This window comes from Coregonus clupeaformis, unplaced genomic scaffold (genome assembly GCF_020615455.1).
Source record: "Coregonus clupeaformis isolate EN_2021a unplaced genomic scaffold, ASM2061545v1 scaf1702, whole genome shotgun sequence".
Lineage (NCBI taxonomy): Eukaryota > Metazoa > Chordata > Actinopteri > Salmoniformes > Salmonidae > Coregonus > Coregonus clupeaformis.
Genome location: NW_025535156.1, coordinates 34,898 through 53,577, shown reverse-complemented (window position 1 = coordinate 53,577; position 18,680 = coordinate 34,898). Strand labels below are relative to the sequence as shown.

General features: G+C 39.4%; 2 long non-coding RNA genes across 2 annotated transcripts; both read left to right on the top strand.

Annotated features, from left to right (window-relative positions):
• The first annotated feature begins 9,056 nt into the window (after positions 1-9,056).
• On the top strand, positions 9,057-15,646 carry LOC121583270. Its single transcript, XR_006003485.2, has 3 exons — positions 9,057-9,131; positions 15,454-15,478; positions 15,575-15,646. It is a non-coding gene; the product is annotated as an uncharacterized LOC121583270 (long non-coding RNA).
• An 821-nt stretch (positions 15,647-16,467) lies between these two features.
• Positions 16,468-17,517, top strand: LOC123487403. The gene is made up of 4 exons (XR_006659764.1): positions 16,468-16,750; positions 16,843-16,864; positions 16,989-17,041; positions 17,465-17,517. It is a non-coding gene; the product is annotated as an uncharacterized LOC123487403 (long non-coding RNA).
• Positions 17,518-18,680: the final 1,163 nt, after the last annotated feature.

The window sequence follows — 18,680 nt, the reverse complement described above, 5'->3', positions numbered from 1 at the left end:
TAATTAAATAATGAATAAAAATAAATGTTTTTGGGCGATCTATAATTAGTCCTGAGTTAAAGTCTTAGAGCGAATGTAGAACGAATGAATATTGAATGGTTGGAAACACTCAGTGATGGCATTAACTATTAAAAGCTGTTTCTGTGTCTTTGTCCCTTGTCATGAGAGACAGGAGAGAGGGGGAGCGAGGAGATACAGGAAGTGATCACGTGACGCAGCAGAGGATCGGATCAGGCTAGTACACAAAATCATCCTAACAAGATATGTGATGTTATGACAATTTTACATAGACTTGGCAAATACTATTTCATTAAAAGTTGTATTTTGGTGGCTCTGTGTATCACTGGGGTTTGATTACAGATGTGTTGGGAATCAAGGAGGGATTGAGGATTGTTCTGTAAATTTAAGATAATTAGAGCTAATAGAGCAAGGGGTTATGGGAATTGGAGTATTGAAGGGTTGTAAGGTTAGAAGGCTTTGTTTATGGGTATTTTAGTCTGAAGATGACTAACTTGCATTTACTTGCAGTTGATGGGTTGTGGTAAGATAGCTAACACTAATTGAAATTGGTGATATATGAATAGAGAATTGGTTTTGAATTATTCATAATTTTTAATTGAGTTTTTAATTGGTTTTTATTTTTAATTAAAGGGTTTTTGAATAAGGCATTTAATTGAATTTTTTAATATTCATATTTTATTTAATTTGATTTTTTTGGGGGAGGAGGAAAAAAAAAAAAAAAAATTTTTTTTTTTTTGGGGTTGTTAGGGTTATATTAATAATTTAAGGGGGGAAGCCAGAGGCTATACAGTCTAGAATAACATAGTTCACAATAAAGGAATATAAAGGGCTTGATATAGGGGAAAATTGACTAAAATAGTAATTATTTAACTAAGGTAGTGTTAGGAGAGACTAATGGCAGATGTTAGTACACCTTTCTCACATACGGATTCAGCACAAAGACACCCACCTTACGAGAAGGAAGCTTTCAGTGATCATCTAGCATGGTGATTATGGCATCAGAGATGAAGACGAATACGAGCAGAAAGCGTCGATGAAGATGAATTCAAAACTCCAGAAGGAAGAAAATGAGAGGTCTGGAACGTGAAGGAGAAGAGGATGATGAAGATGAGAGGTCATGGGTGGAGGTGACTCTGTGATCAGAGGGAAGTGGCAAGAGAGGAAAGAAGAAATGGATACTAGAGATTTGATCTCTGATGAAAGTTGAAGGTACAAGAGCAAAGAAGAAATGGAGAAGTGGAAGAAGTAACACGACTGGATGAAGACCTCAAGAATTGAAGGAGAAGAATAATACAGTGAGGCCAAAGGAAAGGCCACTGGTAAGAAGATGATATTTCAAGAACAGAACTTAGAAGATAACCTTTTGAAGAATACTGATAGGTCCACAACGAGAAGAACCGGACGAAGAAAACTCAATCAAATACAACTTATAACTGGTGGTGGAGAAGAAGAAAAGAAGTGTTGGTTATGAAGAATCAGAGTGAACCAAATCAACAATCACTGTTACAGCTTCAACTGGACAATGTCAAGTGCAATTGTACCAGCCAAGGGGGGGGTACCAGGTTATCCATATCCACTGTCAGTTTCTGGACAGACACAGAATTGGAGAAGAAGAAACAGAGGAAGATACAGGGGCAATTCAAGATCACCTGTTCTCCAGGTGAACACTAAATATTCTAGAGTGCCTAGAATATCCGGAAGGGGGGTATCAGCTGAGAGCATCGATTAGAGAAGAAGAGAAAATAGCCAACAATTGAAGTAAAAACAACCGACCATTAGAAGTGATAGTGAATAGGGGAAAAACGTATCTGGGTTCAGCCTAAAGAGGTTATCCATATCCACTCTGTAAAATAAACTAATTAGGTTAGGATAGGGATTTGAGGTAGTAAAACGGTTTAATTACTCTTAGGGAATCAATTGAGCTCTGCTATAGAAGTCAAATAGGAATTACAATAGACATACTAATATTAGGACAATATATCAATGATATTGTGGGAAGAGATGCATGGTGTAAATTGAAGTGTTCAATCAGAGGCACACTAGACGACTGACTGTCTGGTAGAATATTTTGAGAAGTAGGGTTTTTGGGAATCATTTGCTTAAAAGATAATATCATAGGAAGGATGATAATGTATTAGATTGCCTGTTAGACAATCTGTCTGGGGAAAAAACTTAATAGGGGTGACTGTTATTTTGGGTTACATTCTTACACTAAGAGATTTGAGGTTAGGCTAAAAGGTGTTTAGTCGTTTTGCCAAGTCTGTGTAAAGGAGTCAGGAGCAGGTGGGGAATTCCCAATCACGTATTCTAAAAATTGGTGGGGAAGGGATTTTGTCAATAAATCAGTGGAAAAGGGTTTTTAAAGGTTAGGAGAAGATTAGATTAAAATAAGTTAGGAGTAGAGTAGGTTTGAAGGAACTCAGACAGTAAGCTAAGTTTAAAGTTAGTAGTAAGAGAGAGAGAGAATAGTAATGAATGACACTTTAGAATAGGAAGATCAAGGTAATTGGGGGTACCTTTTGTTATAATCAAAAGGTTTAAAGTTTAGAGGTAGAACTGAAAGGGGGAAAAAGTGACACTAGTGGTGATTGATGGAAGTACAAGTAAAGAGTTCAGAGCTTTGGGAAAACTAGGTTGATTATAGGGGTCCAGCACCAATTATAGGGGGAAAATACTGTTATTAGGGTTAGGAGAATAATAATTATAATATGCCATTTAGGATGATGACGTTTCTTTCACAGAGAGAGAGAGATAATTAGGGAGAATAAGTATTGTTAGCAGGATCAGAAGTAGAAGCGGTTGCACTTAGTCAAACAAGGGATTATTTTGCGTAAGGTTACAGATAAAGATCAGGGAGAATGTGTACTTATCTAGTGAAAGCATAGAAATTTGTTCCGGTTAAGAATTATTGGTTAAAGGGCTATGTAATTCGTAAAGTGATGCTTATAATGGAAGATTTGAAGTCTGTGGAACGTTCCACAGTCACAGAGGGAGTTAAGGATAAGTTTATTACAGTAGTCACTCCAACAGGGAATAATCGAATAGGATGTTGGTAGTTTCCCACTAGAGGGGAATTAAGGGTTTTAATTCATCAACTAAATCAACAACGTTAATGGTAACTTTGGGAAGGGATTAATGATACGATGGTAATAGCAAATGTAGGAAGGATGACAACAACTGTTCTGAAAGTAGAGGTAGCAAGAGGGACTCAGGAGGTTATGGTACGAATAGGATTAAAATAGGAGAGCAGATAGAAACAATATAGATTAATCTGAAATGGAGAATATAGATTCATCATGGAAGCTGCAGGATGGGGTCTTTTGATTTTGATGACAGAGGGGGGGGGTATCTGATCAGTACTGCTCGTTCCTCTGTTGTGGAAATTAGAGATAGATTAACTCATTCTGTAAGAATCAGTGAGGAATCTTGAGGGTTGATGTCTGTTGGGGATGCCAGCCCAAGACGTGTTAGACGGTCGCGCAGCCTCTGGCGGGTATGGGTCAGTGTTATGCTTTGTCATGGCTGTGGTATCGGCAACAGTCATTGACCGATAAAATAATGTCGTTGTCAGAACAGTGGTTTAAGCATAGGGTTTAAGTGTTCTTGGGTAAATGGATTACCCTATGGGAATTGTTTGATGGAAAGTAAAGTCAGGTAACAGTGGAAACCTGAAGTATTCAGGTGAACCAGTGAAGATAAAAGTTGTTGTTGTTCTAATAAAACATATGAGGTAAGGGGTATGTTTATGGGAATATCAGAGTGTGATGAGTATAGGATAACCTTGGATAAGTATGACCTTAAGGGTAGTAATGACAAATAATAGGTTACTTTTTATATATCAGGTAGTAAGAAGAGCAGGACTTTGATGGTTAAAAGATTAGCTTTTGACTGACAATGTGACTATGGGAATTTTAGAGATATTTGGTGGGTTTGTGATGATAGAGTATATTCTTACCCTATGGGGATAGGATGTTGTTACAGGTCAACGTTTAAGCTTCCATATGAGGTTTTTACCATTAAAAGAGGAGTGGTACCAACACAGAAATCTGAAGCTAGGGTTGAAAATGGGGTGAAAAGAGACATGGCTACATGTCATAGTCTTCAAACCTATCATTGAAGGTAAGTCTAAGAGAGAAGGGGGGACTTCATTCATGGTATGGTGTAACATTTGGGAAGATAATATTGATAAATATTAGTTATACTTTGAGTCCAGATAGTTCAGATAAGATCACTGGGGTTATAGATGCATTATAAGGGATGTGTTTGGGAGATCTGAGAAGATTTGGTTGCAAGATCAATTAGGCCAGTAGGGGCAGTGATGGGTCAGATTTTAGTTTCAGCTTTTGATAACACTGTGATGTTTGTAATTTGTTACTGATCTTTGAGAAAGTTATGATATTGAGATAGGTTGGAGAGTGATTCCTGGAGACAACACTCCGATGCCGGTGTTGACTGTTCCTGATCTGGATAAAGATGGATGGACTACTGATGGATAAATATCATTTTTTTATGAGTTGATTATTTTTCAAAAAAAATTTTTTTCAATAGTAGGGTGATGTTGGTATGATTTATGAATCAAGGGGGGGATAGGTTAATGTGATTCATACATCATTTATAGGTCATTTTTATATTCTTAAATTGATGTTGAGGTTTAATTTGAAAATGTTGTTTTGCAAAAGATACTGTTTGGTCGTTTATTTTCTTGTCATTCCAGAAGCATTTGGGAGAACATGTGGAGATTGGAATACTCAAACAAAGACAATATGAAGGGACAATATGACTGGAGGAGATGAAACAAGGAGGGTGTGGCTGATTCCATCATCAACAAGTCCATTGGAAGAGGAGACTACGGAGGAGATGAAGTGTAGTGGACTACATTCCAGTGTCTGCAATGAAATATAGACATATTTGATGTGTAATACATAATGGTGTCATATTCTTAGGTATTGATTTTAGTAGAATGATGTTTGATGTTATTGAATGCAGATGAGGATCTTAGATGCTTTTGTTTATTTCGATGGGGTTAGGGAAAGGACGTTTAGGCAGGGAGAGATTCCTTTTCAAGTCCTATGGGTTGACCAGCTTGAGAGTGGATGTTTCTGGATAGGATTTTGTTTGCAGGGGAAACATGTGTATTTGGTGGCATCATAGTTTCAAATGTATTTACATGGTTTATGAGTTTATCTGGAGTACCGCGGTGGTTGCCTGGGGCAGAGGGACCGTGAGAGAATTTTACTGTCTTGATTGATGGATGGATGGATTTGGAACAAAGGTTGCCGGACAGGTTTTTCGCTCTCACACTCCATAAAGATTTATTCATAATTCATAGTAATGTGTTCACACTTCATCAACAGTTATTCATATTTCATAAGAAAGGTATTTACACTCTAGAGGAGAATGTTTTGGTTTAAGGTTAAAGATACTCAATAAGATAAGTTGTTACTAGTCATAATCCTATTCTGTTTGGTTTCGAGGACGTTTAGTTGCGTCTCGAAAGGGGGAATATAGTATCTGAAGATTATGCCTTTGTTAAATGTTTTTCATGAAGAAATGGAATGTTGTTTATGGTAGTATCAAGAGGGAATGTTTTAGGTGTAATACCACATATCACAGACAGGAGGTGGGTTGTAGACAGGGGAGACTGGTGATTGGCCAGAAGAGGGGGCATCAGTGTTTATAAATAGGGGTTAAACGATGAGACGTTAGAACGGCCATAGCAATTGGAGGAGCCGTTCTCCGGACAACGCGTGTCTGTAAGTTATGCTGTAACCTCGTGGTATGAATAAAAGCCTCTAACACGATGCAGCATAACGGACTCTTTGTTGATGGCAATAATTGCCACCATTCATCATATACGACAAAAGCAACCCCCCTTCTGAGAACACTGATAAGCCTACGAGTGATGAGACAGGTAGCCCTGACAGCGTGGAGTCCGAGTTTCAATGTGTAATATAAATAGGCTACCAGCTAATACTGTATACAGCTATAGATAGACTAGTAGGCTAGACTGCGTTGTCTGCATAATTAAACAATCCCTAGTAAGCTATTGTTTTGACAGCGGAATGATTGTATTATTTGGCATTAATAGACTGGTTTTATACAGCAGAAACTTTCAATCCAAGCTGCGAGAGAGCGCGAGGCCGGTAACGCCTTGATCACACCGACAGCATCAATGCACAAAATAGTAAGCAGCATCATCTGGATATGTGTGCAACAAAAGTTCAACATTCACCTTCTGCTACCATTTCTGTCAAGCCGTCTACGCATACAGTTTGACGCATACGTTCGATAAATCCAACTTATGCGCCACACAGAACGCACTGCAACTGCCTCTGCAACGCAATGCTGCAAGGCAAACAAAAATACATCTGGTGTAACCAAAATGCAATGACGTTGTCGGTGTGATCGAGAAGAAAGAGACAATTTATGCTTGATCCGAAAATGTTGTCGGAGGTGCCATATGGAGGGTGTGAAGCAGTTGGCATGCAGAGGCTAAATCTAGCTCCGTACAACATCGCCGTGCACCTCTCAAATGTTGTAACAATGCGGAGGGCTCCATATAGCTCCGCATTGACAACATTTGTTGACGGTAGGTGGGGGCGGGAGGTCCTGTATAAACACAGACTCACTTCCTTGACAACTTCCCACTCAACAGCTCTGCTCCACAAAGAGCAAGAAGTATGAATGCCCTCACTTCTGCAGAGGCCGTATCACAGTTAATGCTGTAGGGCCACTGCAGATGAGGGATTGACCATGCATAGCCTTTGAGGTAGGCTATCAGCCTACAGGACAGTTGTATATTTACAGTTGTACATTTGAAAGCTAATAGGAAGACTGTGTTACACATTGCAAAAAGATCTAACACTGTCACTCCCCATAGCTTACAAAGCTTAAAACAGACTCAAATATCAAATGTTGTTTAAAACAAATGTCCACTTGAGATACCCAACCTACATCATTAGTCACTACATATGAATCCCACACCTCTACTCTCTAACTTTACTGATACAGTTATCAAGGTGGCAGTGTACTAGAAAGTCAAAGAAGATGATAAAGTAGTAACCCTCTATCAGGATTAGACCCATCCGTTTTATACATTTTGGATAATGTTTTACAGCTTTGTCATTCTTTTATTTTTATTTTTTTATCAGCTTATTTAATTATTTCATATATTTTACATGTGATAAAGCCACACAGAGGTCCATATATTATTACAGACACCTGTGATAATCTGAAGTAGATTACATAAAATCATTGAAAGATACCAATATGCTGGTAGTTAACTGGTAAACTTTGAAAGTTTCCAGTAATATACCCTACCTTTGCAACCCCTAAATCTGATTGATATGTTCAGATATGGTCATACTTCTACTGACTGTAGTGACTGTTAGTTACTGATGTCCGTAAGAAGTAGGCTAATCATGCTGTCTCTTTCTGGAAGACAAACAATAGTAATACACTGACAGATAAATACTATTTCTTGAGAAATATGTGGTTATACCATATACAATGCACATGTTTTACAGTACTTACCACATATGGAACAATTGTAATTGAACCTACAAAGGGTTATGTATTTCAAACTGTTACTTCTACAGTGGGATATATAAAGTACCAAATGGTTGCAGTCACAGTCAATAAAACCCCTGGTAGGATGGGTGATAGATAGAATGTTCAATAAAATATACAAACTGAGTATTTTGTCATATAAACTATATTGAACATATAATTTGCCAAATTGGTATACTATTTGGAATGTGGAATTTTCATAAACCAATCTGTAAACAGTCAAGTTTAGCTAAATATTTGTTTATACATGTTGCTGATGATTTCAATTGATAGTGTATGTACCAGGTCACTTCTCCTCTGCAACGTAAGGGTGTGACTGTAATGACAAAATGGCTTTGTTACGAAAGTATGCTTAAATATGTCAAAAGTATTTGAGAAAGCACACCAAACAGACCTATTGGCCGGATTTTGAGTGGTACAATGTGTGGTTACCATCGTTAGACTAAATAGGTAAGGTACTGTACGTCATCATTGCATTTCTCTGAAACCATCTCTCCACACCACAGAAGTCTCAGCCAACATCATGGCAGCATTAGGACTCCTATGGCTTGTGGCCTGTGAGTATTTTCTACTTTTCAAGTAATCTTTTTAATTATTTTCATATTTAGGTTAATTTCCTGAACAAAATACTTTCCCTAAGTGTGTTAATTTTTCCATGAAGCCACAGCATCCATCCTTGTCAAATGTGAAGACGCAAATTCTGAACACAAAAGTAAAGTATTTCTGTATATATTATTTGGTGATTAGTGATTCGTGTTTCGTCAATCAGTGTGTAAAATACAGTATATACTTTTAAAACGCAAATTATCTTCTTAATAATAAACTCACTTACACTTACGGGAAATTCTAACTTTCAAAAAATGTTTTAAGGGTTCACACCTTATTGGTATTTTTTTTATGCAGAGATCTACCCAGCAAAGATCTTTGGACCGTCTAATGTGGCTGAAGGGGTAAAAGTCAATTTTAAATGTAGCACTACTGGCATCAGAGGACACCAGGACAATGTAAATGTTTACCTTTGCAAGAATGGAGTTGGGATAAGAATTGCAGCGCTGGACAACAGTGAAGATGAAACCATTTTCACCATGAAGGATGTTACAAAAGAAGACTCAGGCAACTACAGCTGTGTTTACAGCAGAGATAAACTTCTACCCAGTCAATTGAAGTCAACAGGGGAGAATTTAGTAGTCTTTAAGGTCGATGGAGAATGGAAAGGTAAGATTCTGTCAATATTTGTGTATAATGTATGTTTGTAATTCTAAGATTGCTATCCATACTGTATATTTGTCCATTTGTTGCAGTGCTGTTTGAATATTTGTCATTCAGACACATTTTCAGCCAATATATTGCTTTGTAAAGAAAGCCTACGTACTCAAGACTCAGCATCAAGTAAAACACCAGCTTCTACTTTACACCAGAGTCTAATATATCAATGGTCTTCACAGAGGGACTAAAGAATGTGGGAGCAGCCTTGGTCCTCCTGTTTCTGATGCTGTCTGTACTGCTGTTACTGTGGAGGTACTGGGGGATCCTGAAACAAAGTAAGTGAAGTTGACAGTCTCTGTTTGGTTTAGGCCAGGAATCAATTCTTAACACTGTAACTGGACAGCCGAAAATGCAGCTTTTAAAAGCATTTTCCCCGCCGTTCATGGAGATCGCATTCACAAAACGCTGCAGATGACGGCTCAATCGGAAATTCCCTTTTAATGTCAAGCAAGCAATGTGGAATTTGGAATTTTGATAAACCAATCTGTAAACAGTCAAGTTAAGCAATATATTTGTTTATATATTGTAACTGTAGATTAGTCCACTAGCAGTTCGCATTCACAAAATGCTGCAGATGAGGGCTCAATCGGAAATTCCCTTTAAATGTCAAGCGAGCTATAACGCGGATCTAATGCAGATATTATTGAATCCCAGCCTTACAATCCCCATATCTAGCTATGTGACATGGTGGGGGAAAGTGAACAGATGCTTGACGTTAAACTAAGTGTCTATGGAGGGGGCGCTGTTGGAAGCCAAGGATGTAGCACGCGTCTCCCTATCGCTCCTGAGTTAGTGACCAAATTTATATATTTAACTTTGCAAAACTGCATACATTTCTGTTTGCCCAGGCGTCTGAAGAGACCCATAAACAACTCAGTTCAAGTTTAATAAATTTAAATTCGTAATGACATCAACCCGACCAAAAACAGAGTCTGCAAGAGCAGGCCGCAACAAGCCTGCAACTTCTCCCGACTCACCCCCGCCATCGAACGCTACCAATGCCGCCCCACGGAAACACTGACTGTGGAGATGCTACAATCCGTGATAGGCACCCTCAAAGCCGACATTTTCGGAAAAATTGACTGTCTCTCTACCAACCTCAGGTCAGAGATATCAACGATCAAAGACGAGCTTAAAAAATCTATCGAGAGTATACAGAATAAGCTCGACGCACATGGGGTGACTTTATCGGATTTGGAGCGAGGGCTACAGACCACGGCACTCGCATTAGCGAGCTAGAGGCTAGCGTCGGCTCATTGACAACTAGGGTGGCATTCCTCGATAATAGATGCGAAGATATGGAAAGTAGAATGCGGAGGAACAACATTCGTCTATTGGGAATACCGGAGGGAGTGGAGGGCCCAAGACCCACGGAGTACATGGCCCAGCTACTTCAGGAGCTGCTCGGGCTAGAGGAGAAGCCATTGCTAGACCGGGCTCACCGCACTCTGCGTAGCCCGACCCAGGGATGGAGAACCCCCACGACCATTTGTCATCAGGGTGCATTTCTTTCACGTCCGCAACGACATACTGAGAAGATCGGGAGAAGCATCCCCTCTTCTACATAAGGGTAAAAGAGTCTCGATATTTGCGGACTACACAACAGCTGTGGCTAAGAGGCGGGCTAGCTTTGGAGCTGTGAAACGCCAACTACACACCTGCCCGGGCGTGAAGTTCGGCCTCATCTACCCTGCGGTTTTGAGACTGACTTTACCGGACGGTTCCATGCACAGATTCGAGGACCCGGCTATAGCGGCAGATTTCATCAACAAGAACGTGAAAGCGGCTGTTGTACCGCATGGTTTGTAACAAATGGTTGGCTAGCTGGTCTTCCTAGCAGGCTAGTTAGCAGGCCGAATGGGTGACTAACGAAGCCATCTCTGCTGGGTTCATCGACATATGAATGTCATTCTCTTCTTTATCTTTTTATTTCCAGCCCAGGTTTGCCGCCTCTAATGCCAATATCTGGGGGTCTGCATGGCTGTTTCAGTCTGATCATTTACCATCTGCGTCGAGGTTAAACCTCTCTTAATTGAGGATAGTTTTCCTTAGACTCTATTGGGGACCATTCTATTCATGTTTGGCTTACTCTAGTTAAATGGTCACTAATCTTAGGTAGCACAGAGTAAGAGTTATCATGCTTAGCTCCTAAACTTTCTTCGTATTTAGGTTTTGCTTGCATCTCATTTGGGGAGATGCTTCGGCAAGGCGGGTGTGAGGGAAGGGTTTGTTCATGTATATAGTTTGTATATGTTTTTTGTGCCTCTTCGTTTGTCTTTGTTTTTTTACATTTGCGCTTTTAGGTTCAACTAAGATCTTCAGTTTACATTGTACCTTGTCCTTTACACATCCTCTCTCTCTCTTAAGATATGACTCAGCCTAGTGTAGCCCATACTGCTGGAGGGAATGGCTTTAATTTTATTACTTGGAACTGCAGGGGCATAAATAACCCAGTTAAACGTAGTAGGGTGCTACACCATCTTCATCATTTGAAAGCTCACATCATCTTTCTCCAAGAAACTCATCTGAAGGTATCACAACACTCAAGTCTTAGGTGCAGATGGGTGGGTCAGGTGTTCCATTCCTCATTTCAGAGTAAGGCGAGAGGGGTGGCTATTTTACTTCACAGATCGGTACCTTTTACATGTTCTAAGGTGATCGCAGATCCCCATGGTAGATATATAATTGTCAGTGGTAGGCTGCTCAATACAAAGGTTATTCTTGTTAATATCTATGCTCCTAATTGGGACAACGGTGATTTTTTCAAATCGGTTTTCTCTACACTCCCAGATATGTCCACCCATATGTTGATTTTAGGAGGTGACTTTAACTGTTGGTTAGACCCACAATTGGATCGATCCTCCACTAAACCTACCACCCTATCAACCTCAGCTAGAGTTGTTCGAACCTTTATGTCTGAATTCGCAGTCTCAGATCCTTGGAGAATGGTTAATCCAGCTGGGAAAGCATACTCTTTTTTCTCATCGGTTCACCACACTTTTACGCGCATAGACTACTTCCTTGTTGATGACCGGCTCCTCCACTCCATAACTTCATGTTCATATAACCCAATTGTTGTATCTGACCACGCCCCTGTTACTATGGAAGTAGCATTTCAAAATGTTGACAATCAGCGACCGCCTTGGCGACTAAAAACCCAACTGCTCAGTAATGAACACTTTGTCAACTTTGTTTTGAGTCAAATCGACTTTTTCATGATTACAAATAGAACCCCAAACATCTCTGCGTCTACTCTCTGGGAAACTTTGAAAGCTTATATCAGAGGTGAAATTATCTCCTACACCGCACATGAGAACAAATTGAAAAGGAATAGGTTATCTATGCTAACACGCTGTATTGCCCAATTAGATGACATTTATGCCGTTTCACCATCCCCAGATATTTATAAGGAACGTTTAACTCTGCAAGCAGAATTTGACACACTATTAACAGACCAGGTTACTGAAATGCTTGTCAAGTCTAGGAGCACTTACTATGAACAAGGAGAGAAAGCCAGTAAATTATTAGCTCACAAGTTCGTCAACAATCATCATCATCTCAGATTACAAAAATTCGTACATCATCTGGGATATCATTAGATCCTGGGGGGATCAATGAGGAGTTCAAGAGATTTTACCAGTCTCTATATACCTCTGAAAGTAAAGCGGATACACTGGAATTGGATAATTTCTTCCACTCACTATCTGTGCCTTCGGTCGGCCGGGATTTGGTAAAAAAATTAGAGCAGCCGATCACTGTTGAAGAACTGTCTAACGCTGTCAAATCCCTTCAATCTGGGAGAAGCCCAGGGCCTGATGGCTACCCGACAGAGTTTTATAAAAAGTTTATCACCAAAATAGCCCCTATTCTAATTGAAATGTACAATGATGCATTTGTAAATGGTGCTCTCCCACATACTCTCACTCAAGCAACCATTTGTGTTATTCTTAAAAAAAACAAAGACCCTCTTGACTGTGCATCATACCGTCCAATTAGCCTGCTAAATGTGGACTATAAAATTCTAGCCAAAATTCTGGCAACGCTGCTAGAAACAGTCCTCCCATCAATTATCTCTCCGGATCAAACAGGATTTATAAAAAATAGACACTCATTCTTCAATCTCCGAAGATTATTTAATATTATATACAATCCTTCTGTCAACAATACCTCTGAAGCCATTATATCCCTGGACGCGGAGAAAGCGTTTGATCGGGTGGAATGGAAATACCTTTTTACACTCTAAATAAATTTGGCTTTGGCTCCAAATTCATGACCTGGATAAAACTTCTGTACTCATCCCCCCAAGCCTCTGTCAGGACTAATAACACTCAATCAGATCGCTTCCCTCTGCAAAGATCGACACGTCAGGGTTGCCCTTTAAGTCCCTTACTGTTTGCCCTCGCCATAGAGCCACTTGCAATAGCACTTCGCTCCAACCCCCTCATCAAAGGCATAGTCAGATACGGGCACGAACACAAACTGTCTTTATATGCAGATGATTTATTAATATACACATCCAATCTTTCTGTCTCTGTCCCTGCTGCCCTTGCCACTTTCGCATCCTTCGGTCACATATCAGGGTATAAACTAAATCTCAGTAAAAGTGAATTGATGCCACTTAACATGGCTGCAAAAAAATCCCCTTTACATAACTTGCCATTTAAAATAGCACACAGCAGTTTTATTTATCTCGGGGTACATGTCACAATTAGGTTTGAAAACCTTTTCAAGCCAACTTTGCTCCTCTCTTAACCCGTACTAAGGACGATTTGGAACGGTGGTCTTTGCTACACCTCTCCTTAGTTGCTAGAATTAACTCTATTAAAATGAATACTCTCCCTAAATTCTTATACCTCTATCAGTGCCTTCCAATATTTCTACCCAATACATTTTTCAAAAAGATCGACGGCCTAATTCTACCCCTTTATATGGGACAAAAAGCCTCCTAGGATGCGAAAACAGCTCTTGCAGAGGCCCAAACCAGACGGCGGTCTAGCTCTACCAGATTTCAGATTCTATTATTGGGCCGCTAACCTTAGGATCATTCAGTACTGGTTGCAGAGCAGAGTAATATTCCCACCCCCAACTTGGCTGGAGATGGAGGCTGCCTCGTCTACACCGGCATCACTGTCTTCCCTCGCTCACTCCTCTATTACAGGCCCTTACTCCTCCTTCACCAACAATACATGTGTCAAAACAACATTGAAGATCTGGAATCAATTTAGGCGCCACTTTGGGTTTCAAACAACCTCTTCCTTGGCTCCGGTAGCCTCAAACCCAGCTTTTCCCCCATCTATGATTGATGGTGCTTTCTCAACATGGTCTAATCTCGGTATTAAAAGATTCAGAGATCTGTATACTAACAATACATTTAGTACGTTTCAACAACTATCAGCTAAATTTGGTCTCCCCAGACATCATTTTTTAGATTCTTACAAGTCCGGAGTTACATCCGCAGCATAGATCCAGGATTCCCCAACCTTTCTAGTGGAACACAGTTCGACACATTTCTCACCCCTCTTCCTAATCAGAAAGGCACAATGTCAATAATCTATAGTCAAATTTGCTCACTACAAGCCATCTCATTAAACAATATCAAATCCTCTTGGGAGGAGGAACTGGGTGAGGAAATATCTGATGAACTATGGGAAGAGGCACTCAAAAAGGGTACATAGCTCTTCTATTTGCGCTCGAACACGGCCTCATCCAATGCAAACTCATTCATAGGGCTCACTGGACCAAAGCAAGACTATCAAAAATTTACAAGGATGTGAACCCTAATTGTGTTCGATGTAACCAGTCCCCTGCTAATCATGTGCACATGTTTTGGTGCTGCCCATCTCTTGTTGGTTTCTGGAAAGACATCTTTAACACACTCTCAGAATTAAGCGGCACACAGATCGAGCCAGACCCTCTCATTGCATTATTTGGAGTTTCCTTACCCACAATACAATTGACCAAAATGAATAAGGATGTAATTGCCTTTGTCACGTTGTTAGCGAGACGATTAATTTTACTTAGATGGAAATCCTCTGCAGCCCCTTCTCATGCTCTTTGGATTAAATCTATTTTGAATTGCATAAAGTTGGAGAAAATAAAACAGACACTCAATGGGTCTGTAGACAAATTTTATGCAAAGTGGGCTCCCCTTCTTTTCTTATGTCAAAAGAATACATTTCCCTGCAGTTCCAGAGTGATGTATATTTATATATTGGTGATGTAAGAAGCCTGGTATGTGCATATACGACATCTCGGATGTTAAGGACGGTAATAACTGTGCTAGCTGACCTATAACAACTGGATCAAAACAGATATTCTTCCTTTATTTTTTTTTATTTTTTTTTTGTGTTTTATCTTATTTATGTACTTAATGTCTATTTTTTCTTTCATGTCTGTCTCTCCATGTTTTGCTGTATTGATGTCTTCAAATTGTTGTTCCATATTCATACCAAATAACTTTCAAGTGTAATTACTTACTAAATGCTGGTACTGAAAATTCAATAAACAAAGTATATAAAAAAAAAAAAAAAAAACTAAGTGTCTATGTATAGTAACACAATGGTTTAAGTCATTCCTTACTGTTGCTTTCTGTTACAGTGATAAGCAGTGACCATCGACCGAGGTACAGAAAGCCTACCATATAAAAACAAAATACTACTGGATTTATCAATGTCCACATTGTTGAGACAGGGTTAAAATATTTGTACTCTTCCCTTAGTGAGAATCAGGATACGGATCAAACCTACAGTCTAATCTCAGTTGTACCAGGTACAGTATATCAGTTCATATTTTAACATAGCATATTTTGCATCACATATAGTTCATTTTCTTTTAATGAAGTTCTTTAAGTACTAAGTTATACTGTATGTTTTCTGTCTTTGATTTTATTATGCTGGATGTTCTAGTCGCAGCTGGTGTAATGTAAGTTTCTCTTCAATTGAAACTTTTTTTTAATGGAAAATTATGCAATTTCACCACAATATTGAGATTAGACAGTTTTCATAAAAGTGTCATAGGCCTGGGTTAGTTTCCCTATTTTGGTCCAGAAAATATCTGATATGCAGTATCTTTGATGAAACAATGAAGTTACCATATAGGTTTAGTACTTTTCATACAATACCCTTTCACAGTCTAACATGATTTCCCTTTTCCATGGCTTCTGTAAGTTATTTACAATGGTGTCAATGTCTTGTCTTGTCTGTTCAGTAGTGAGGTCCCCATTGATGGTGATGAAGGAGCCTATTCCATGATAGGTGACTGGAGAGTTTGTCTAATCATTACATTATTAATAATAACCTAGCAGAGAAAGCCCTTGGTTTATGATATACTGTATCTGACTATTAAAAAACATTATTTCTAATACAGGACTGAAATCATCAGGGCATCAAAGGTAAGACATTTTAGTAACTGTAACGCAGACGCTGGGAGATGAGAAGTAAGTACAGGGGTGTAATAATAAATAAACATAGAACAAAACAAGACCTGCGTCTGGACATGAGAAACATAACATTAATGCTGACTGGGGAATGAACCTGAGGGACTGACAGATATAGGGGAGGTAATCAATGACGTGATGGAGTCCCATAATTAGCGCAGGTGCGCTTAACGATGGTGGCAGGTGTGTGTAATGATGAGTGAACTGGTGACCTCGAGCACCGGAGAGGGAGAGCGGGAGTAGACTTGACAAGTAACTACTACATTATTTCTAAATCCTATACCAGACACAAGATATGACACAAATAATAATAATAATATTTAATTTGTAAAGTGCATTTCCCACACTCAATATGCATAAATGATAAATGATATATAACAAATGATAAATGATATATGCCTGTAATATTTTCCTTAAACAGAAGGAGTCCTGAGCCCTTGGGTTCAGAAGGTGTGTCAGGTATGTATGCAATGTCATAGTTGTTCCTCTCTTTTCAGGAGTCCCTTAGCCTTTACAATACATAGAACTGATCTCTGTTTTATTCCCAGCAGGCATGGGATCGGATGTTCATCAGTAAGTCTGAATCCTGCTCTTACTCTTCCTTCAGTATCAAGGAAATGTATGAGGCTTATTGTTGATATTTCTCTAATTATATATTTAAATGTATGAGTTTGAAGTACATTTTCTGTTTCTGTAGCTCTCCAACTGATCGTCCAGGAGATGAGGCACTGTACAGTGTAATAACTAGAGGTGGGTACTAAAAAAATAAACAAGTAAAATAATATCATGTACATGTACTGTCTGATGGGTTACAAAGGTAGGTTCACATGATACCTATTTTTATCTGTTGTCTGTTATACTGACATAGAGTAAGGGCAGCCCTGAACATCACACGTAACCACATGCTACACAGGTTGATGAATTTTTAGCCACATGCACACAGAGACCAACAGGCCTGCAGACAGAGGAAGGCAACGTGAGCAACGACTCATAACATAACACAAGTCCCACACAACTCAAACCACAGTGTTTCTGAGGTATATTTATATAAAGATACACTTAACTGTAATGATTTGGTTTTGCACAGACACTTCATTCTCAGAACACTCAGTTAACTTTCTCTACATACAGTATCCAACATGTTTGACTAAATCTACCAACCTCTCCCCTCAGTGGAAAGACCAGAACAGCAGGGTGAAACTGACATCTATGCCAAAGTGACCAAAACAAAGAAGGAAAAAGAAAAACAGGACCCTGTCTACTGTCTGCTGAAAAAATAAACAGAGAGAACACCATGATACTGTATACTTTGTCATTACAAATACAGTAGTGCTATACAGTAGTATATGACATTTGAAATGACATGACAGAACATGTGGTTTATCTGCCCCTTTGGTAGGAGAGGGGATATTAATACTGTACAGCTAGGTGCATGTTTATTGTGTCGATTCGTTTTTTAAATACTGCTTTGGTTTTGAACTTTTTCCTCTGCATTTGATGCAGTCTACAGTCTGTGTGCTTTCTTTGAGCCTAGCAAAGATGTACATGACATTATTCAACCTTTCATTCAATAAAAACAAACCAAGCTTGAATAAAAACATTATAAATTCAAACAAAGTGTTAGCCAATGTTTTCCACAGGTTTGTTCTGCCAACATGAAAATACCAATGAACTAAGACACAAATTAATAATAAGACAAGACTGAGACACACATAGAGAAAGAGATGTGGACAAATGAGAGTATGTTGCAGGCTAATGTAGTTACAGTGTTTCCATAGCAAGCTCAGTCTAATGGGAGAGGGAGACAGGGCTGAGTAATAGACAAGCCACCATTATCATGTCTCCCAGAAGAGGGGGAGAGGAGGGGAGAGGAGGAAAGGAGTGGGTGTCTGGCTGCACCATATTACCATTTCTCCACACGCACCATGACCCAGGGGCTAGGCAGAAGAGATTGATTTTTCCCTTCCAGCATTTTCCATTTGCTGTCACTCTCACAAGGCATCGTCATCATAGACCAATGTCTCACGCCAGATGGCGTCACTCCTCTGTGACGCTCGTCCCTCAACCCATCAGTGGAGACGGCCGTCGGGCTATCTGATGTGAGACAATGCATCATAGACATGATGGAGTTATTTGGCTCACACACATACACACACACACATTCACAAAATAACATCTCAAAATCTAAATCTTCTCATCCCACAGGTGCTCCAGCTAGTATCAGGGGGTATGAATGCTGTATATTAGGCAAGCTCTCAGCACACACATACAGATACACACATGCTCCTTCACCCTATTAACCCTGCCGTTAAACTTGAAGCAACAGTCTGAAGCTACCTTAGTAAGACGTATGGCTGAGGCAGCCTCGCTGCTAGCCACTGTCTATGGA